We start from the raw sequence: 23,121 nt of genomic DNA, 5'->3' as shown, positions 1-23,121 counted from the left end.
ATTTCCATCTATTTACCATTGTGAATCCTTGTCTCCCTCCATTTCTTCTGAGCTGAGGTGGCCCTTGCACTATTTTCCCATCTCTTCTGTCAATGTAGTGGGGCACATAGAAAATAGGAGGATGTGAGAGGTGTGTATGTGTGAGGTTGAGGGCCAGGTGAAGGGCTGAGCACGGATCCCAGTGGCCACTTTGTGCTCTCTGGCTGGCTGTGGCTGCTTGCAGGGCTCAGGGCGCTGGCTGCCTTCTTCTTGCAATGGTTTAGGATTCATCGAGTCGTCTTTATTCCACCACGGCATCCCTTCATACCCATTTTTGCTATGTCTGCCTTAATTGGATACCGCAGCGGTAATATATGTTAAAATAAATGAACTTTTTACTGCAAAAGGGTAAGAGAAGAAAGAAGACAGATGATCCCTCAGCAACAGCTGTTTGGAGAAAGAATCCCACAGAAGCTGCTCCCTTCACTAATTAGAAATCTGCTTTCCTTTAGGAAGGATAATGTCTACGTTCTTGACTCCTGTTCTGGCTTCTAATTACTTCTAGGAGAAATGAATAAAGACTCTGTTTCGTGTGTTTCACTTAGAGTTGCTGAGGCAAAGAATGTTGGATGGAAACGTCTTCTGGAGATGGGGAGGAAGAAAAGAGAATGAGATAAAGATGTCAGAGGCGGTTACTGGCACTTGAATAAGAGGGATGGGGGGATTGTGGTTGCTCCAGCAGGAGCTGCAGAGCACTGGGTTGGAAGTGCTGCTTGTGCTGGTACATGGGGGCTGCTGGGGAGAGGATGCTGCTCCTTGAGGAGGATAGGCTAACGATGGACTGCTGCCTGCTAGACATCACGCTGAGTGATTGTGGACAGGCAAACAGCCAGCAGTTCCCCCTCCCCACGTTGAACACAGCTTCCTTGCACAGTGGCTCCCCTGCGTAGCCTCACGAAAGCGGAGCTGTGTTGTCAGAGCACCTGTGTCCAGCCAGGGGAGGAGGACTGGCACTGGGCAGAGCAGCCTGTCACTGTCAGCAGGGACACAGGACCAACCCACGTGTGATGCTGGATCTCTGTTTCCAGAGGTTTGGCTGAAGTCAGGCAACCGCAGAGCGCTTTCAAACAGCAGCCGAAGGGAGCCTGTTGCAGGCTGTGGTGGGTGGCAGCCAGCGAAGGTGCGGCGGTGCTGCAGAGCAGGAGGAAGGTGAGTCACCAGCACGCAAACCTGCGCCTTCCCAGGGGCTGTGGCTGCCTGGTGGTGCTCAGCACCCTCCCGTTAGCTCAAGGTTTGCTTCAGAGGGAGGCACAGAGGGGAGGAAGGCAGGTAACTCGGTACCCTGCCGCCCCTGATCGTCCTCGCTTACGGTGGGAGTTAATGTCGGACACCACTTCGGGGTCCTGGCTTAGGGATTAAAGCACAGGTGGTGGCTGTTTGATGTCTGGTGAATAAAGCAGCTCATTGCCAGGATTTCTTTAGGAAACTCATCACCCCAAAAAAAAAAAAAAAAATTGCTTAGAAAAATGGAAGGGTGAAGCTAAGATTCCAGAAGAGAGTAAATTGTGCTAGTTTGGCACCTTATAAATAACATGCTTTGATTGTTTTCCATTAAGAAATAATTTTGTTTTGAAATGTGCTTCATCTTTTTATTAAGGCTATAAATATTGAAATTGGAACAAAGCATTTTATTCAGCCTGAAACGATATTTTCCCAGCTGGCTGAGGAGCAGGCGGCAAGGCGCAGGGCGTCCCTTGTGCCGCTTGGGTAAGGGAAAGGCACCCGGGGGTTTGTTGGTCTGCAGAGGTGGTGACATGACCAAAGCCTTTCTCTGTCTCTGCTGAACTTCCCGAAGCCTCGAGCAGGTGTTAGTTTGCAATTCAGCAAAGCAGCAATTCAATTACTCTGGGCAATAAATTTCAGGGTATGTGTTGGAAGCTCCATCACTTCAAGTAGCAACGTTTTTCTTTTTCCTCCCAGTCTTTGAGCTCGTATCATCAGCGGTGGAAGTAATGAAGCCTGGTTTCCTATGGATTTCTTTCTCATGGTTGGATTCTTTGATAACTAAATAAGTGCAAGCTTTGACTGAATGCCTTGGCCATGGAAAAAGCTTCAGAAAAGCTGTATTGTGTGTAAATTCGCTATTAAGGAGTGAGCTTGCGTTGCATCCTGCCCCTCTGTGAGGATGCTGAGGGACTGCCTATCGTCTGGCAGCTATTTTTGTGAAACCGGAGGTATGTGAGGGAGCTGGCTCCATCGGATTTGGCTGCAGGTGGTTAGTGGGTTCATTCCTGGTTGTGGGTGGCTGGCAGACAGCTGCTCGGCGGAGCTGGTTTCCATAGGAGAGCAGGTTAGAAAGAGGTGGGTAGGGAGCAATCCGAGAGAGAGGTACCTTCAGCGTGACCCCGGGGGAGGCAGCAGAGCAGCTTGTGGACTGCCAGGGCGAGGAAGGAGAAGGTTTTTTATTGGGGAGTGGGGCTGTGGGAATGAAGATGCCCTTTAAAAGTAGTGACAGACAGGATAAGGCTGGGGCAGGTAGAATCGAAGCTGCCGGCTTAGCCGGCGGAGGGGGGTTAGATGCGTCAGGTTTTGTTTTGGGTGAGTAGCACGTCCACACTTATCAGGGGTTAGTTAAACGGCAGGCAGCGCATTAAAAAATGATCCATTCCTCCGCTGTCGACGCAGCCTCCATAAATCACTTCACCTTTTCAGCGTTAGTCATTTCCAGGAGCGTGCTTAAACAAAAGCAGCAACGAGAGGCACGCGGGCGCCTGGGCGATGCGAAGCGAGGCACACGCTGCTTCTCCTGCACAGACACCATCCCTTCTGCCCAGCCTGTGCTCGGCTGGGTGAGCTCCCCCAGCTCTCAAGTTGGGGGTGCTGCTGGTGTTCTCCTGCTGCTTCGTCTTCAGCAGCCAGCAAGGGAAAGAAGAGAAAGTGGGGCAGGCAGGCAAGATGAGGTTGGGAGAGTAAATTGACAAATCTCCCTCCGCAAATAACTGCGGGTAAATTGATAACTGGTGACCCAGATAAGCAATTAACACAATTGGTGGAATTAATTGATTGCAGAGCTCTCCTTTATGTAGAGCTCTGTCCTTTCTGAAGGGTTGTGGGAAAGAGCTGTGGACAATAGACATCTTCAGAAATTAACAGTGACTTTCAAGCAGAATAGATGATTAATGAGAATTTATTGCACTTGATGGACAAATGAAGCACCTCCAGTTTTCTTGTGAGTGATGTTCGCTTGCTTTTCTCCAGTAAATGATCCAGCCACTCCAACTTGGCTCTGAGAACAATTAGAGGTAAAGAGAGGGGAGAGAAGGGAAGAACTGGTCCCTCTCAGCTTGATTTATTATCTAACTGTTTTGTAACAAGACTTCCAGTCTTGTAAAATATTAAATACATCCTTATATTCAATATCACATTTTGAAACATTTCATGCCTCATTTGCCACCGGAGTCAAGGACAGCTTCACATTTTTCATGGCACAAGGCCCAGATTTGTCTATTTATTTATTTTTAATCACTACGTTTTTCTTTATTTCTTTTTTTTTTTCACCTGTATCAATTTGGATTAAATCTTGGCAACCATAGCAACCTATTCCGCTGGGTGGTTTCAGGTCTGGAGAACGTAGGAACCTTGTTGGCTTGGCTTATCCCCCATGGGATGCTGAGCTGTAGCCATCGAGAGAGGATTGTGGTTCGTAGGGATGGGCGAGGGGTGGGTTTGTGCTGAATGTCAGAGCGAGGCAGGCAGCTCTGTCTGTCACTGGCAGTGTCACTTCTAAACAAAAGGCTATTTTGTTTAACAGCTCACGTGATGTAATGAGGGGGATTAAGTGGAATTCGCTGCCACAGTTAAAGGAAGCAGCACGTAACTCCTGCTAATTAGCAAAGGCTCAGTATTTGTCTTTGCCTGCATCTGTGTGGGAGTTCTTTGATTATTGCGTTTCCCATTGGGGAGCAACAGCTGAATCCTGTCGCCTTCTGCATCGAGTCACCGATGCGCACAGCGGCTCTGCTCCTGCCTGCAGGTAGGGATGGCAGCTTGGGATGCGACAGAGCCAGCACTGTGTCTTTGAGGCTGGAACATGAGCACCTTCCTATTTCAGGTGTCTGACCTTGGGTGCATCATTTGAAACTCCTGTGTTGAGCCGTGGACTTTCTATGGGACTATTCAAAAAGCCGAGCTCTATGCAGGCTGAGCGGTGAAATGTCTGTGTTGGCTAGGGATCAGATATTTTAGGGTTCAATTCTCATATGGATACCTCATCTTGGACCCATCCCACCTACATTCAATGAGGCATCATCTCCCTCTTAAGCCAACAGACAGGAGCTGGTCTGTGGTTCCCCTGGAGGAGGCATCTCAGGTATGAAGCATCCCCCTGGGCTCAGTGTCCGATTTCTCTTTACAAAATCCTACTTCTTCCAACTGGAAGATGACTGCACATCTTTGTCTAAGAAAGTACAGTTGGAGTTACTTGTAAATAACTGGAGCTCAAGAAACCCTGCCTGGAAATAACACATTTTTGAAGAGCGAGAGTAATTAGAAACTGAAATACCTCCCCGAAGGCTTGCGGCCAATTGTCCATGAATGGCAACTCTACACTGCGATCGGATGCTTTTTCTGAAAGACGTGCTCTACTTGAAGTTGGATTGAGTTCAAGAAGGCCCATGGCTGGTTGTTTTGGAAGGGGGCCTGGATGGCTGCGGGGATCCTCGCTGATCTGTAAGTGGGAGCTGGATGAGCAAGAGAGCCGTGCATTAACATGTGTGTTTGTTTTTTTTCCTACGAGCTCTTTCAGACTGCTCCAGCTTTGCCACTGAAGCGGAGTTCATGACAGAATGGCCAGGAGAGTCTGAAGAGTTTGGCTGGATGCAAAATTTCTTGGTGAACCTGGCAGAGGTGTTGCCCTCACGGTTCTCAAGGGTGCTCTTCTATCCACTTAGAAGCAGGCAGCACCCAGAAATTAAATCCTCTCAGGTTTCAGTGATAACATCTCCCAGCGGTGGGTATTTGGATGCCCTGGGGACAGGTGGTCACCAAGGCATGGAGCCCGAAGGGAGGCACTTTGAACTTTTGGTCTGTGGCAAAGGGCTCTGTAAAAGAAGAGAGCTTCACAGATGATAAACAAATAGGCTTTCTCCATAGGTAAGCTCTCCTCTGTGCTGGAGAGCTTCTAAGATTTTGGATCAAAAAAGCTTCAAAGCTTTTCTTTTTAAATGAAAGTGTGGATAGGAGTCAGGGGCCTTATTAGTTTAGGGACTCCTGCATATCCCACGAGGTGTTTATCTGCCTCTTTTAGTACACGATATCCTTTGAAAATCTGTCCCAAAGTACTTGAATCACTCCTGGAAATGGAACTTACGCCTCTAAATTACCTGGTTGCATGAAAACATTATCCATGGCTTCGGCTTTTTCTAATAGCCACATCAATTAAAAGCCTTTCAGCATCTTGCTGCCAGCAGACCCCTGTGTACGGTAGGAGTGCGGGAGTTTAACTCAGGCTGCTCTTTATGATCCCCGTGCTTTGCAAATGAAACAAAATTTAGTGAGGGAACCTGTCTTTGTTCCCCTCCTTCCCATACAGCAAACTAATTGAAAACAACATGAATGTTAATGATGCATTTCGCATTTGGAAGTTAGAGGGGTGATTAATATATTGTAGAGTGTATATTAACACCTTCTCAGGGGCATAATGAAAACGAAATATATGCTCTGAGATGAGGCTGTTTATTTTGCGGTGTGTTTCCTGTGTTCCACCATCCCTTTTCACATTGAAATACAAGCTTTCCGATCCAGAGGGTTTTGTTTCAAAGCATAATTTTAAATCAATCAATAAACTTTTATGTCTTAATCCTTTTTTTCTTCCCCTTTTGGTTAGGTAGCTGAAACAAAGTGAGTGGAGATGTGAGGGAGGCAGAAAGGGGGAAGAAAAGCGAAGGGATGATGTGAAAGGCCAGGGAAGTGATGGGTTCTTGAACTTGAAGCTGTCATCTCCTCGTGTTGGTTTGAAATCATCTGTTATTGGAGAGAAGGCTGATAGAAGGTAACCCGTTAGAGTCCAGCAAGGCATTTTTCCTCCTCTGCTCCTCGAGCGATGGCTGTTTCCACAATCCTTGTAGCGCTTTTTTTTTTTTTTTTAATTACTGTGATAAATTGCTCTGAAGTCTCTGGCATGGCTGGAGGCTGAAGCTTTTGATTAATCTGCAAGGCAGCCGGATGCACTGAGTGCACCCATGTGGCAAGCTGCGATCAGCTGGCCCCTGCTGGTGTACCAGTACCACGGCTGCTGGCTTAACTGGGCTGCTGTGACCCGAGACTTCTGGAGGACCTTCCTCGGGCATGCCCTCACCCTGCAACTTTGCCTTCTGGAACAGTTTGAAAGTTGTCACCTTCCACGATTTGTTGTATGAATGGGCGTGTAATTTTACCAGAAAGCTGCAGTTCCTCGAGCCCTGCATTTTTCATGCAACATCTGCGTTTCTTTTCTAAATGAGAATAAGCTCAGCTCTTTGTTTATGAAAAAAAAATTAAAATGGAATAGACCGAAACGTTGGCGTTTGCCTCTTGCTGTGGCCTAATGGGCTTCCTGAGGACCACTGAAGGTGATGAGCATCTGTCTGTTTGTGTCCCTCCATAAAAAGTGCTGGGAAATGACTGCTTAGCAAGATCTGGCCCTTGTGCTGTAATGTTGTTGTTGTTGTAGGTGGAAGCGTGTGGTTGTGGCTGGTTCTGTAACTCACTTCGGGAAAGGAAGGAGATCACGCAAGCTGTAACACATCTATAATTAAGTACAATGAACGGCTATAAAACAACAAACACTTTTAAGTGCCATTCTTGGCCATATCTGAATTATTTTTCTCCTTTGGCAAAATCATTAAAGGAGAGGGAAAAAAAAAAAAAGCAAGTATGTATCAATCCACTCTGCGTGTTTGAAAGTTTTTTTTAAATTATTTTTTGATGAATGAAAATTGAAATGTGAGTATGGGCACAAAGTCCTGGTAGGAAGGGCTGAGTTCCTCCAGCCTGTAGGCAGCCTCTTATTAATAGCACCTGGCACTGCTATTCCCACCGGACTGGTGATAAAGAACCCCAATTCTGACATTTTTCTCAGAAGGGGAAGGGGGGGGGGGAAGAAGCAACCCATAATAATTATGACTTGGCAAGCCCAGTATTTATTGACTTTCTGAATGCTGATGAATGAAAATGTGCTTCATTAATTAAAACACATAAAATGCCTTTTTTCTTCAGAACTTGATTTTTTTTTCCCCAATGCTCTGGCATCCCTTTAACTCTACTTTTCTCTCAGTTGGGTTTGTATTAGACTAGCTCCATCTCTGTGTGTTTTGCCTGAAATGATAGTGGGCTCAAATTAAGCCTCTTGAGCTTCTTGATTTTCTTGGCGCTGTCTCCCCACCTTAGGAGCAATGTCCTGTGGCTGTGTCCATGATCTTAACCCACTGCAGCTTGGCTTTATCTTAAATGGTTTCCTTGTTTGGGTCTAATTAATCTTCTTATAGTAACGGAGCCCGAATGATAGAGCTATGGATTTTAGCAGTCCACTTGGGAAGATGTGAAATTCAGAGTGACGGTACCAAGAACATTCCGGCCAAACCATGTCATCATGCAGGATTGTGTAACAGAACAATTTTATCCTTCTTCTGTAATTTCCAAACCAGCTGTGGGAGGAGGCAGGATTTACTGCCGCTCTTCTCTGGCAGGCAGGGTTGTTCCCCTGACCTTCTGCTCCAGCAGACGTTCGAACCTGGACATAAATCTGGAGCTACTGCTTCTCCCAGGCATCTCGGTGATCTCACTGCTGCCTTCTGCTCGCTGTTGCATATCCATCTGTCTGCCCGCCTCTGCTCTTGTGCTCACTACCAAGTTTTTTGGGTCATGGGGCTGCGTCCTTGCTTATCTGGTTTGGGTTGTGGCTATCGGGGAGCTGGAAACATGCATGAGAGGGAGAATTATGCTTTCATAGCTTTGGTGACATACTGGGTGTGTAACTTCGTTGGCCTGAGGGAAACTTGGTGCTTTGGAGAACATCAGGGAGGGATAACTGGCTGGAGCTGGGTTATAGTAGATTAGGAAAGTGGGATGGTGCAGGAAGCCCTAGGGAGATGTCAAGGTGTGGGTACCATCTGTATCCTTGAAATTATTGATTATTTCCTATAAGGGAAACACTTTTAGAGGAGGGAGAGGTAAAGAAGGTCCTGTATTGCCCAGCTGCTTGTGGTCAGTAATTTCCCAGCCCTCTTCCGTAGGGTTTGGCACAATTGGTGCTATCCTTCTATACTGTACCAGTGTCCGTATTGTGTTGGCCCAGCTGCCAGCTCTCAAAAGCCCATGAGGATTACAAGTTAGTGATGGCTTTGCTCAACGATCTTGATGAGATCAGATGGGTTGATCCAATGACTGCATTGGCAATTGAAGTGTGCAGGAATGGTCAGGCAGGAGCCATAAGCGACTACTCGTGGAGCTATTTGTGCATGGAAGTTTCCATACCTTGACGCAGTTGAGCAGAGTGACTCCGAACTGTCACAATCCATAAGCACAAGTCCTCATTTTCAAGCTCTTTAGCAGCCTGCAAGAGCTGCTTCCAGAGCAATAACTCAGGCAGTAAGGAGTCCCTTGGTTCAGCTCGGTAATGGCTTGTAATGACTCCACGGGAGCGATTTCCACCTCCGTAATCCTCCCAGCCATACCCACCTTCTGCAGTGGCATGTGTGAGGAATCACACCTGTGTCCCTTGTGGAAAAGCTGAGCATGGTGGCGTTGGTGGGGAGCCCAGGTGCAAATTAGAGGGGGTTTCTGTTGAGGAGTCAGATTTGGTGGGTGGGGAGCAGCTCTTGGGGCAAGAGAAGGCAAAGGGCTCTGGGCTGGCTGATAGAGCAGGCACTGGAGCAAACCTGAATGTCATTTTAGAAACCTTGAACCAAAAAATTCAGTCCAAGAGACTATTAAGACCAGGAGGAAGGCTCAAATCAATGGGCTTTGAGTGAATTCCCATAAAAAGGAATAATCAGGTTTTGACTTTGTAGGCACACTGCAGGAGAACGTAATCCATTGTCCCCAAAGGAGCCGTTTCAGCCCTACTCTCATCAAGACATGCAAGGATTTTAAAACCTTCCAGGTTTTAGTGGGGTTGGAAAAGAAAAAAAGGTGGGGGAAGGTGGAAATTAAACCACAAATGTTCACAATAAAATGGTAAGAGATGGAGGTGGACGTAGAAGAAGAGAGCATCTCAGTTTAGTCTCTGGAGACCAATAACTTTCTAGGGCATTTCTGACTGCTCTCAAGTCTTCTGCCTGTGTGTTGCAAAGGCTGAAGTCGATCAACTGTTGGCGTTTTGGTGTATTTTGGTGTCAGATGTTGTGATTCCCACCCAGCTAAATGCTTGGGTGCCCCCCACCTTCCCATATGAGAGTCATCTGTGCCCAAAAGCCAGGCATTGAAGTGAGCTCCGTGGTGCTGAGCACATGCCTGGATGTTTTGCTGGAGCGGGGCCAGAGTTCCTGGCATCTTGTCGAATCCAACCTCTCCAGGCATATGTTCTGCAAACGGAGAGGGCTGAGCTGTGCCTGTGTATATATGGAAATCTTTTTTTTTTTTTTTTAGTGATATTTAATTTTTCTGGGGTGTTTCTCATCTCCAACTCTCAAACCTCTTTAGATAGGGAGCTGTGACCTTGTCAGCATGAGCATATGTTGCTGTGCACTCTGAGAATGAGTTGAAGGCATCTTCTCTCTACGTAGCTGGTAAGGAATCATCACAATCCACCTTTGAAGCAGTGTCGGGACTTCCCGGCAAGCTTATGGCGCAACAAAAAAGGTGTTTCTGAGGCTCATTTGGTTAGATCCATGCAGTCCCTAGGCACGAAGACCTCGTAGGGAATATTTCCCATTTCGTATAGGGGAAACGGTGGGAAGAAGAGGCAGCGAGTTATTTAAGGATAGGGAACAGGGCAGTTGCAGAGCTAAAAGTGGATTTCTGGAGTCCCAATTCAGTAGACCAAACCACCACGCTGCGCGTGTTATCTTTTACAGGCTCACTAGCAGGCACCAACATGTACCCACCCACACAATCTTAATCTCAGTTGCTGTGTCAGACATTGCTGATGGGTGAACCCTGAAAACTGTGAGGCAATTTTGGAGGCATTGCCAAAATTTCCCTGGCTGTTAGTCTAAGAACGTCTGCCCCTTGGGTCTACCAAACCGAGCTAGGAACCCTTGGAGAAGCATCTGTTATTTCTAGCAGCTCATTTCCTGGGAAGTGGATTCCCCCACAGAGCTGTGATTTTGTCCCCTCCAGTCTTGTACAGAGCCTAAAATGGGAATGGAACCATGAAACTTGTGCCTCTCCCCACCCTTGAGCATGCAGAAATTGGAGCCTTGTTTCGGTGGGTGGAATGGAGCGTGCAGCTGAGACAAGATCCTCTGTACATGTATTTCCTCAAACCTTGCTTTGTTGGCACGTGCATCGGGTGCTGCCGAACACAAATCTTGTCTGAATGCTCTGAAAATGCTGTCATTATTCCTAGACCTGCCGGACTCCTACTGAGTGCAGACATTAGGAGATCAAAACCTGAAAGAAGTATGCCAGCTCTGTCTCGTGAAATCTTGTTCGTAGTGTTTTCTTTGGCTTGTTTCAGTGGGAAGAAGAAAACCGGAATGTTTCAGAGCTCGGTGATCCCAGGTTGATGTCCTGGCAACTGCAGGCTCCCTTTGTGGTTCTGGACAAACAGTTTTGTCTCTTTGTGTCTTCTGCAAAGCGAGGATGGATGCTGGTACCGAGGGCTGAGAGGAGAGGCAGCGTGCCAAGCAGGCTGAGGAGGGATCCTGGTGTTTGCTTCCTTCTGGCTCTTGCTGGTGGCGGTACCAGGTTTATTTGGACGTGGATGTTCAGCGAGGGCAGCCTGGGCTCCTTTCTAAACCCCAGCACATCTACCCGCCAAGAGCTGCCGCCCAGCTTTGATACTCTATTTGCAGATGACAGAAATGAATTGTAGACACAGCGGATGGCTAAACAGATTAGTTACCACGTCGTTAATTACCTTCAGCCCAGCGCTGTCCTGGACGAGGCTCTGAGGCAGAGCAGTGACCTGACGGTACTGGAGCCGTGTCGCGTGTCCTGAGCCGTCAGCGGGAGAGTTATGAGAATCGCTCGAGCTGGTAAATTGCTGGCAGATGCTTTTGTTTGGTGTGAGGGAGAGAGACTCTGCAGAAGGAATTTGCCTGGCGTAATCCATTTGGATTGGGTTTACAGTCATCTTCCGCTCTTATTGCTTTTGGAGTGGCTTTTGTATGCCCTGTCCCACTGCAGAAGGGGATAGGAACGGCCAAGTTGCCTGCAGGAGGAAAAGCTCTGTGAAATTCAGTGGAGATGGCAGTGGTGTTAAAACATATTATCTTGGCATTTTACTAGATGTTAGTCTTCTCTCTGAGCTCTGGCTGGAAATTTAAGGCATGCAATGTTAACAGCAGCATCTTCTGGTGAGCACGGTGGGGGCTGCCCTCTCTCCTGGGTTTTCCTTCTGACTTTGATTGCTGTGTGGCCGTGGGCTTGTTGTGGTTTGGCTGACAGAAGCTCAGTGTCTGGGGTGAGGATTTCATTTGGAGTCTCAGGTAAAATAATTGATGAAGGCCGGTGAGGCAGAAGAGCAGGGTGTGGGTTTATTGGGGTTTGAGGGAGGGAAATGTGTTCCCAACACAGCTGGAAAAATGCTCCTCCAGCTTTCCAACCCCCAGGTTATTCCTGCCTGGATGTGACGATGCTGTGAGTCTTGCAGAACACGCTTCATCACGAGACCTCAAATCCCTTCACCGAAGAGGTCTGCAATGTTATTCTCTCTATGTACGGTGGTAAAAGTAATGCGTTAAGAGGGAACAGTTTATCCAAGCAGCAGAACTGGGGCTAAAGCCTGGTTTCCTGGAAGCTGGAGCCTTGCTTTGCCTCAGAGGACCCATTGTATTTTCCAGCTCTTGAACTTTCCTGGTACTTTGATTTCGAAGTCAAGCCCTGCTGCTGTGGGAGGTCAGCAAGCTTATACCTCTTGTTCACGAGTGCTTCCTGGCCCATTAGCTTCAATGAGCCCCCATAAAGTGCTCCTAACCCCATCTCCCAGCATCTGCTCTGTGCTTACAATGGCAAAATCAAACACGGGTTTATAAACGGTATCACCCTTCTGCTGAGCAGCTGCTGTGAGTACCGCATGCCAGTGCTTTTACTCTCATAGATTGCTCGCAAAGCACGGGCAGAGGTGTCATAAATTTGCCAGGCTTTTTTTCTGGGCTATGAGAGCTTCTGTAGCTCTAAACAGCCCTGGGGAAAAGCAAGCCTCGTGGCTGATCTGGGACTGTGCTCTCCCTAGGATCACGTCCCTGAGCTTCGTCTGGTCCTGAGTTTTGCAGGGAAGGGACTGCAAGCACAGAGACTTTGCTTATCAGCCAGCTGGGACGTAATCCTCAGATTAGTGTGGTCAAACCAGGTGTAAGGGCTGAGTGATATCAGTGAGCCAGCCCGGCACACGGGCTGCTCCAGGAACAGCTCTGTACTCCTGTCTCCTCCTGCTAGAGCACACAGCAGTTTGTGTCCCTCTGCTGTTCTCTGCCCCCTGCCCTCTGGCTCTCAGCTACTAACAGCTGAAGTCTGTTTATGGCAGCCTCTTTATTTTGTTCTCCAGCTCCTTTCCTTCAGTGCATAACCTTCATAGACCCCGAAAAGCCATTTCACACCATCCTAGATGTCTGCCAAGTGTGTGCCTGGCTCTCTGGCTGCAGCTAAAACTGTGCCACCCTCGCTCGAGCCCCTGTGCTAGCTGTGGACATCTTCCTCGTCCCCCAGGCTGGCTCTGAATCTCTCGGTCCTCTCCTGTTGAGAATATCGGGGCTGACTGTGGGATTTTGGTTTGATTTGAGCCTCAGCTTCCCTTCTGTGTATAGCAACACTGCTTCTGCTACTGCCCTGCCAGGGTGGGCGTGCTGGGCCCTGAGAAAGCCAGGTACCCAAGCTCTTTGGCTTGGTTCCTCTGGTTGCAACGAGGGGTTTTGGTGCAGGTAAGGACATCCCCAGCACATTTGCACTTCCTTGGGGGCATCCTGGGATGGTCTCGATGTGGCCACAGCAGCTCCTGAAGTTTTGTTCTTAGTCGGTGTTGTGGCACAGCTTGTCCAATGTCTGCTGATGGGCACTTGAAAGGGGATCGCGGCTCTGTGGGGACGCTTCTTGTGCATTAGGGAGTTTATCACTTGAAAAAGTTACTGGGGTGGAAGGACCTATTTCTGTCTGTCACAAATCCCTGCGGCTCGTGAGCTAAAGGTCAGCGTGGCAACCTCCCTAATTTAGATAAACCATGAAACCTCCCCTTCCCTGCTGCGAGCCACCCCTTGCTGGACCATTTTTGGCTATTTCCTCCTGCAGGAGGAAGCAATGGGTCTTGGAGATGCCGGTGCTCGGGTTTCTTGCTAACTTGGAGGCTTTTCTCATGTCCCAGCCATGCGCAGATGTTGCTTCTGCTGACCAGGAGCTGATTAAATGCAACACATCGAAGTCAGAGAGAGCTGGAGATTGCCCCTGCAGCTGCGATAGGCTGACAAGATGCCGCACAGCCCCAAATGCTAGTCAGGCTAAAATCAAATTAAAGTTTCCCAGCATGATATTTTAGGAGGAGGAGGAAAAAAAAAAAAAAAAAAAAAAAAGTAAAAAGAGATGGGAAAAGAAATACCCAAAACAAAAAAGCCCCCCACGGAGTTCATCTGGTGGATGGAGTTACATTAAGTGAATGGAAATTAAAGGCTTTTCATAGAGATCTTCAGCATAATTTGATGGAAGACTTTAATTATTTCAAAGTGTCTAAGAAAAGGAGCTTGGAAGGATTGGGTGGGGGCTCATAAAAATCTCTCTTCACAAGCGTTTTGAGCTGTTCTCGGGCTGAAAGGCTGCTGTCAGCTCAGGAAAGAGGGATTGGAAAATCCTGTGCCCCCCGTTCTCCCCAGAGACCAATTCCTGCCTGAGTGGCAGTCGCTCTCACAAGAGGAACGGGCGAAGGAAGAGCAGAGCCTGCAGTGCTGCCAAGCAGCTTTCTACCAGCCTCCTCGAGGCACGTAGGACGAGGAGGGCTCCTGGCCCTTAAGGTGAAGACAGCAGGCTGTGGTGGGCTTGGATCTCTCCTGGAGTTTCGGGCAGCAGAGCCAGAAAGCACATCTTGCTGGCACCCCAGGGAGATGGTCCATTGAAGTCGTAATGCTCAAGTTGTCACCCATCCAATTCTCCCTTGGACAGCCCAGAAATTAATGGGTCTTTGTCTAGTCTCCAGGTTGACATAAATTCAAGTATCTGGAGACCAGCCATCCTTACCCTGGGACTTGGATGCTCTCCTCCTGTCTCCAGCCTGCTGCGTTTGAGGCAGAAACGGGGCTCTTCAAGCCCTGACTACTCGGCTTTTCCACCTCCTCATCCCTGTTTGGAGCAGTCCTCTTCTTCCACCCACACTTCCCAGCAGGGTGGCCCGATGGCATTGCAGGAAGGTGAAGAGGAGGTTGGAAATGGGATCAAGGAGTGGTTTTTGGCTGAGCAGAGCAGCCCCAGCCAAAATGCCCTGCAGGGCAGAGATTGCAGGATGCTGCCCAGAGCTGCTCTTGCTCTGACAGATCCGTACTGCGCTCCTGGACTCTGGTGGAGGATGGCAGTCAGAAATGGCAGCGTTACAACAGAACTGGGAGTGTTGCCTAATTTGCTGCAGCCCCGGGGTTGCAAAGCACCAGGTAATTCCCATCAGACCTCCGGATGTCTTTCCTTGTCGTGTCGGTTCTTGCTGTCCCTTCCAATGGTGTGATTGGCCCTGGTGTCAGTGTGCCTGCAGGGGCTTTGTGGGGCTGCGTGTGCCCACCAGAAACTGGCTGGGGCCCTCCTGGGACAGCCGAGGTGCTGGTAGCAGCACTGCCCTGCTCTGCAGGGGTGATCCGGGGATAAACACAGCCAAGGGAGTTGGGGAAAATGGGGCTGTAAGTAGGTGAGATGGGGAGGAGAGAGGGATCCGCTCCTGGGGGCTGCGTTGCATAGGGGTAGAGGGCAGGTGCTGGTTTCTCCTGCCCTGAAGATGGGCAGAAAGGCGGCGAGGCACACGACCAAGTGGCAGAGGCAGGCAAGGCTGATGAGCTGCCTCTGTCTCAGCAGCCCATCATTGGAGGGGCTGGAGAGCCCCAGGGCTGGGAGGCAGCCATCGGGATAAATGTCCCCACCAGCCCTCCAGAGAAATGGACTCAGGTTTTGGGAGGCTTGAGTGATTCAGGGACCGTGCAGCAAGGAGAGAGGCAGAAGGCACGGCGATTTCAGCGAAGATTGACCTGGAGGGGCAGGGCATTTGTAATCTTGAAGGGCACTGCCACTGTTCATCCCTTAATGAAGAGCTTCTGGGAAGCACCATTACACCGGGTCCTACAGGGTGATGTGGCTGAAGCCATCCAGGGCCCAGAGTTAATCCAGCACTTCATGAACAAGAAACGATGTGCTATTTGTGCTCTTTCTCTTCCTTGGTGTGTCAAATGCTTTCCGTGCCCATCTTTCTTGGCTGCATCTCTGCACTAACACCGCTCCTGCAGGAGTAGGAATTTGTGCTGTGCGTGTAGCCAGGCTCCTGCGGGGTGTCCCTGCGGGTCGGGGGCCGTGCACTTACCCAGCGCTCTGTCATCCTGACACCTCCCGAGCCACCTTCCTCCCACACCGCCTCTCCTGTGCTGATGCACACAGCATCAAGCTGATGCTTGGGGAGAGCGAAATGAGCCCACAGGTCGAATCCGTGGCTGAAATCCAGGTGTGAAATTGCCCTCCTCGTCTCAGCGGAGGAACCGCTTCGGTAGCGCAGCCTTTTGAGCACAGGAGTGCTGGCTGCAGGCGGCTTCATACACAGCATGCCTCCGGGTCAGGCGTGCTGTTCGTGTTGCAGAAGGCGACTGAGGCGACTTTTGCTCATTTTGGCTTTAATTTAAGGGTCTATTTGCACGCTGCAGGCTGCCCTGGTGCTGATGACACCGGTGGCTGCGTGCTGGGGTCACCGTCTTGGCACACTCTTTGAGGGTTTGTGGTTTAAGCATTGGTGTTTGGGGGGGTGCCACTGCTGAAATGCCCCCCTGGTGTCTGTGCTTTAACTTCTGGAAAAGTCAGATGAACAGTGGAAGCAGGGACGAGGGCCTGGGGCTGGGGTTGGATGTATGGCTGTTTTCATTCACCACCAAAATGTCCCTCTGTGCATTTGGCCCTCCCCACCAGCAAAGTCGAAGCTACTTTTGGGAAAGGATAATGTGGAGAGAAGCGTTAACAGCTTTTCTTCAGGGGGTGGGAGAGGGACGAGGCTGCTGTGCTGGCATCTGGTGGCAAAACCAACTGGGCTGACGGCAGCAGGGCAGCTGGGGTGGTGGGAAGCCTGCTGGGCTCCAAACTGGTTCAAAATGAGCTGGGCTGAATCACGACTGCTCCAGATTTCCTGTGCTTGGAGCGAATCTGAGCTGAAGCAGGTCCCAGAGGGTGTGGGGAGAAAACCTGAGCAGTTCCTGGGAGCTGAGGCAGCCTCGCTCGTGGTGTGTGCCTCGTGGCAGGGCTCAGCGAGCGCTAATTGATGATTTCTCCTATATTTGGGGCATGCATAATGCCTTTCCCTTGTGGATGCCTTGGTGCCTAGTGGGAGTTGAGCTGAACTCGCAGTTCTTTCTCCTCTGCTGGAGTGTTATTTCACGAGGCTCGTAGTCTGATAGAGGCTGGTGGTTTGGGGAGCCTGCATCTGCCTGAAATTTGGTTGAAAATTGGTCATCAGATTGCACGTTGATTGGGAATGGGCACATCAGTGGGTATGGGAAGCACGGCTGTGTGAGGCACACGTGCTCTGGTGCTTGGACAAAACCTGCAAACTGTGGATCAGAAAGAGCAAATTGAGGCTGTCAAATGTCTGAGCCCCCTTGGCTCGTCTGGCCAGACAGTCTGCGAGCTGAGGCTTCGGGATAACAGCTGCAGAGTACGGGATAACAGAATATTGGGCTGGAGTTTGGATGGATTATAGGTCAAGATGCAAACATTAAAGTTGGGCTAAGGCTGGCTAATGAGGACAACTTATGCTTATGGCTGGAAGAGAATGATGTGATTGGGGTTTTCGGAGCGCTCAGTGTGGGCATAACTTAGTCCTTTTGTACTTTCCTCATTTAGCCGGAATTGATGTTAAGCCAGTGATGAGAACGGCTGAAAAGCCAGCCCTGGACAGGGTTGCTCCTTGCTCAGTTTGGAAATTGGATGTCGCTGATGAGGATGAGTGCTCTGGGAGCAGTTCTGAGAACGCTGCAAAGCCAGGAGCGCAGGCAGCCTGATTAGAGCGAACTCGGAGCCGCGGCAAGCAGAGGTGTTCAGAAGGGATTTATTCTGAGGGCATATTTATTTTTCACGGCGAGGCATCGTGCCTCTGCAGACCTGTGCGTTGTGCTTTGTTGGTGAAGCCGAGTGATCTTTGCTTGCTCCACATTGAACCCCAGGACACAATCCACAAGCGTGGTGTCTTTCTGCATATACCACACTGCAGAGAGGAAGGAAAGAACTAAGGAGAGGCCCTTTAAGGCCCTGAGATTTATCCCATACCTAACCCTGCACAGTGAAGGTAAAGTGCAGGCTCCATTTGAAGCAATGGTGAAACTCTCTGCCGGGTCTGGAGTTTTACTCCAGGCTTTCTGAAGGTCAGAATTCATGGCAATTTAAAGATCCTGCTGGCCTCCGGGTGCAGCAGAGAGTTTAGGAGCTGAGATCTCTCGCAGGGGTGGCTCAGTCGGGGCAAATTCTCTGCAAGTGAGAGGGCTGATGGCGTTTGGCTTGCAGGAGAGGTGATAAATAACTTACACAAAACCATATGTGAAGTCCAGAGCTGTGCACAATTTATGTGTGTTATGGCCATAAGTGAAGCCAAGTGGCCAGATATTAGAGAAACAAAGGAGAAGCCAGACGGAGCAGTTATCTTCAGGCATGTCAGCCTCGAGTGGTTTGTTCAGAAGCACTTCTTGTATCATCAGGCAAGCTGCTCTGTGCCCAAACTCCCCGCAACGCAAAAGACTCCACGAGAACAAGCACATTAAAGGCCACGAGACGGAGAGAAGAGGATGGTGAGAAACTGAGAGGTGCCAGAGCCAAGCCTGGGGAGAAGTCACGTCTCTTGCTGCGTTTTCTGCGCTGTCACTAGGCAAAAATACCTCTCTGGTCTTTTGCTCAGCTATGTATCAGCAGAATAAGAATCAATTCCTAATAAGAATTTTCCTTTGGCAAACATTGCCTCTCCTCTGCCTGCTCACCGTTCCCAGCAGCAGGGTGCTGCTCCAGGAAGGAGAAGCTCTCTTCCCAGCGAGCTCTTCTTAGAAATCTGTCGGAGAACCTCATCCCTCGGGGTCCAGTGCTGTACATGTCCTGGTGAGAGAGGTTAGTGTTTGTTTTTTTTTTTGGCAGAAACATCATACATGTGCACTTTGTCCGAGTGGCACTCCTCACGTGCCCAGGGATCCCCTTGCTCTCCCCTCTCTCCAGCTCCCCGTGGGATCTGCTCGATCCCTTGCAACAAGAAGGGGAAAAACGCCAGCGCGGCCCGTTCTCCTCCGTCCCTCTGGGACCTGCATGTTTCATCCGAGCAACCCAGTAGAGCTGCACCTCTAATTGGATGCTCTTTGGTGTTAAACTGTTAATCAAACACACAGGTTTCTGGTTCGAAGCCTTCTTTTTTTTGTACTGCTTATGTTACAAGCAGGATTAAAAGCTTCTCATGCAAATTAATTCCTGTTAAATGCGACATCGGTTACCGGCTTGGACTCCAGTTCTGCTTTCTTGTGCAAGACTATTTATTCCTTGCTACAAACCATTACGGCCCCAACTCAACTCTTTTGCATCTGGCTGTCGTGTGCAGCCCTACTGTTGCATGGATGTCCATCTGCTGGCTTCTGTGGTGGTTTTCCATGGGTACCTTTGGTCGTGCAGGTTTCTTTACCCTGGTCTGCAGAGATTTCCCCCATGCCCCTCTGCTGCTCTGCAATTTATCACTACCCATGTGTTTTCTTGTGCACGCTCTTACGTTGGCATCTATCCTCTTTCCCATCTCCTTTCAAATGCATAGGCTTGCTGTCTTCCAAGTGCACACCCCAAAATCAGTGCCCCATGACGATACACAAACCAACCAAGTCTTCCGAGCATCTTCAGCCAGTCCCGAGCGGCCCCCTCCCAACCTTAAAGAGCAGGATTTTGGAGCTGGAATGTATCAAAATGTTCTTTGGGCGATAGATGGCAGATTAATCTATTTGTTTCACTTACAGGTTTGGCAGCTGTAAAAAGAAGCAAAAGTAGCTTTTTTTTTGGCCATAAACCACTTCTTGCAGGTTGATTTGGTAGAGACTCCTTTGTTTTCCTTTCTTTTCCCTCTTGAATCTGCCAGGGATTTAAGTGAAATAAATAGATTAATCTTCTTTCTGTAGCCCAGAGATCAGGTTGATGCATTTAAGAGCTTTTTCTCCCCCCAGACTCTCAAGATGTTCACGGATCCGATTCATATTTTAGAACTTCCTTCATGTGTAAAGAGACTCGGCGGCGGCAGTAATTCTTTGCTACCAGCAGTAGTGCTTGGTGGGTTTCTTCTCTTCGGAGAGAGCTGAAGATTTTCCATCAAAGCTTTTTTGATAAAAGGAATTTTTTGGGGTAAATATCCATCTTTGAGGGTGGGGAACGTTGAAGATCTTCAAAGGAAAAGCGGGTATTTTTCATGAACGCGTGTCTTCAGGAAGGTTCAATTGCTGCGACCCAAATGGCTGAAAGCAGCTTCCCCAAAGCGTGTGTATTTATCAAGAAAGAGCTGTGGAAAGAAAAGTGTGGCAGAACTGGAAAAATCACCGGTTTCGAGGAGGATGGAGAAATGATTTTCTGAGCAGCTGTTTTCTGCAGCAAAAGGGCATCGCTGTGAGAAGGCCTCGCGGAAGGGGTCTCGGCCAGCAGTTCATTCTTAATACTGGCACAGGGTGATGCTGGGCTCCTGGAAGCTCTTTTTTCCTTTCCAACACGTGCAGTCACATCACAGCTTGGTGAGAAATAGCCAAGCAAGTCTGAAGCACTGGAGGTTTCATGCTGTCCAGGTACCTGGGTCTTACACTGCTTTGGGACTAGATACATGACCACTAAAATTGTGTCCTCTCCCAGCAAGATTCACACGGCAGCATCAAGTTTGTTGTGCACTAGGACAAAACAGTAATTTCAAACCTCTGCTCTCATTTGCCAGCTTTTCAAGTGAAACAGCAGTTGGTTTTGAGGCTCTTTGTTTTGTCTGGTTAAGCTTTTTATGAAGCCAAGGCTCTGGCTGTGATAATTTCTTCTGGGTCCCCCAGGTCTCTTTGTAAGAAGAGGGTTGTTGAGCAACCGAGATGCTGCTGGCCCTGGAGCTTCCCCGTGCCACCACGGCTGGTGGTAGGTGCCCCATCCTAAAACCCTCGATGGTTCGGGGCTGGATGTGAAGCAAACCAGCTGCTCCTCGGCGCCAGAGGTGCTTTAATGGAAGCGATGACCTGCGGAGGGGGCAGGATGCTTCTGTTGAATAAGTGTGGGATAATGATCGGTAGGAGAGCCCCGGCCCCTTTATACGGGAGGAACAGCTGGTGTGAGGATGTATGCTGAGGCTTTCATGTGTGCCAGGTGTGGGAGGCAAACGGAGCTCTTCCTGCTGCTTTTTTAGGTGATTTAGTCTCAGGCATGGCCAGAAACTTTATCCAAGGTTAACAGCCCTCATCTTTGTAACGATCATTACCAGTGGGCTTAAAATGGCCAAAACATTGAGGTGATGTCAAGAAATACAGCTCCTTAAATCCCAGAAGCAGTTACGGTGAGGACGGCTCCGGCCTGTGCCTGATGGCAGCTTGCTGGCCTCAGCTGGAAGCAAAGCTGCCGCTCTCCTCCCACCTCCAGACGCTCCCCTTCCCCCAGCCTCGTCGTGATTTCTCCTGCAAGATAACAGCTCCAAGCCAATTAAGAGTGTCTGAAGTGGGTAGAGCAGACGTCGCTGTGTGAGACCACAGTGCTTTTAACTGCTATTGTTTGCTAATAAAAATAAATTGTGGGCACCAGGGAGGAAGAAAATCCCACATGATCTGAGCTTTCTCTTTCCTTTTTTTTTTAATTTTTATTTATATAAACTCTTGAGATGTGAATGGTTAGAGCCGGGGATGCTTTTGGCAGCTGATCTCTGGTGGTGGTGCTGGGGTGCTTTGGCTCCTGGCCCTGCATCCCCTTGCACTGTCCCCATCCCCTTGGCTCAGTTGCTCCGATGCAGATCACCACTTACAGGCTGGATGCTCATGGTGCTGTACGAGCCCATCGTGTCCACTCTGTTGTTTTTTTCATGCTGTGGTGTTTGGAGGCTTTGTGCTCTGCACGGTGAAGTAGGGCAGTGAGACGGGGGTGCAGCACGCGGGCAGGATCCCCCGAGTGCCTCAGCCACCGCCTGTCCTCGCAGCATCTCCGAGGAGAGAATCGGCTTAAGCCAGTCCCCAGACTAACATAAGCTGCCCCGACAAATGAGTTTTAATGCTATCAAGTCGCTGCCTGTAACAGGACTTCTGTAAGCATGCCTGGGGAGGGCAGGGGGGGGCATTCACACTCTTAATTCGCTTGGCTATGCCAATAAAGCTTTCGGATAGTGCCCAGCCCTGCAGGATCTGGTAGGTTGCACGAGGAAACTGCAGAGGAGGAGATCTCTGAAGGAAGCCACCCTGTGCTTAGCCTGGGGCTCGAGCCCCCCAAATTTCCTTGTGTTCACAGCCCTGGGTTTGAAAATGCTGCAGAAAATTTGACTTGAAGGTGGCTGAGCCCGTACGCAGCTTGGATGAGGAATTAGAGTGGGTCGGTATTGTTTTTATCCCTAAGCAATGATCGCAGAGGTTGATCAGGCTTTGCTAATGCTGGGGAGGATTGAGAAAGGTGAGGCGAGAACTCAGGCTTGTGGAGAGAGAAAGCTAAAGAGAATAATCCACGGGAATGGGAAATGTCAGGAACACACGTGTCCTTCTGCTTGGCTGCCTCCAGAACTCTCTGCGCCTTGAAGTTCCTTGCTGCTTTTTCTGGAAGTCACGAAGGGGGAAAAGAGGAAGAAAAAAAAAAAAAAAAGATAAAAGAACACAGCAAGGAAAATGGAAAAAAATCCATTTCAGGTATCAGCTGAGCAGGTGGTTATCTCCAATATCACCTCCCTTTGAATATCACCTACTGTGGTGCTGGCTGAATGTCCCTTCTGTGCCACCACTGGTGTGGGGCTGGAGGTTCTCCTGCACCCCAGCGAGCTCACCCAGCACGAATATTGCAAGGACAATGCGAGAGGAGGGAAGGCATGGTGGCTGAAAGTCAAACAGCCGCCTCCGGAAGGAGACGGAGCTTTTATAGGAACACAGAAATTGCCAGACTGGAACCGAGCTGCTCCTCGTATTGTTAAGCCTCCCTTTTCAGAGCTGGCTGCTTCCAGAAGTGGGGCGAGGAGGCTTGCCCCAGGGGTGATTCTTCCAACCCTCGAACACAGGGAGTTAGCCTGTGCCTTGCAGCATGAAGGGTTTACACGCCATCCAAAAGCTGATTTTCTCTCTTGCTCCCTTTTTTTCTTTTTTTTTGACTTTACTATTGTAATAGTAGCTATTCATTCTCTTTATAAATGCCTGATCCTTCTCTCAATCTCACTGAGGTTTTGACTGCAACAATACCTAGTGGTAATGATTTACCCATGCTAATTATGCATTTTGCAGAGGAAAACATATTGTTCGTAGCTTTAAATGGAGTGATTTTTCAGTTTAATTGAACTTACATCTCTGTATCCCGGGGGCAGGCTCACAATTCAGTTCCTCCCCTCCTCCTGAGCCACGCAGGCGCTTTCTCAAGCCCAGCACCAGTCACCTGTTGAAATGTTTTTCAGGTTCTTTCCCTCTTGTCAGTTCCATTTAAATCTGAGCCTCTCTGCAGATGAAGCTTTGCAAAAGGAAATAGCTCTTTGCCTGTTGGAAGAATGGGAGAGGCTCCGCTAAGTTGTTTGTTGATATTTCCTGACAGCTTTTCCGAATTCCTCGCTGTTCTGCAGCTGTTAAATTTGTTGTCTCAGCTGCGAGG

Source organism: Aythya marila (assembly GCF_965140915.1).
Source record: "Aythya marila genome assembly, chromosome: 23".
Lineage (NCBI taxonomy): Eukaryota > Metazoa > Chordata > Aves > Anseriformes > Anatidae > Aythya > Aythya marila.
Note: the sequence above shows the minus strand (reverse complement) of the source record.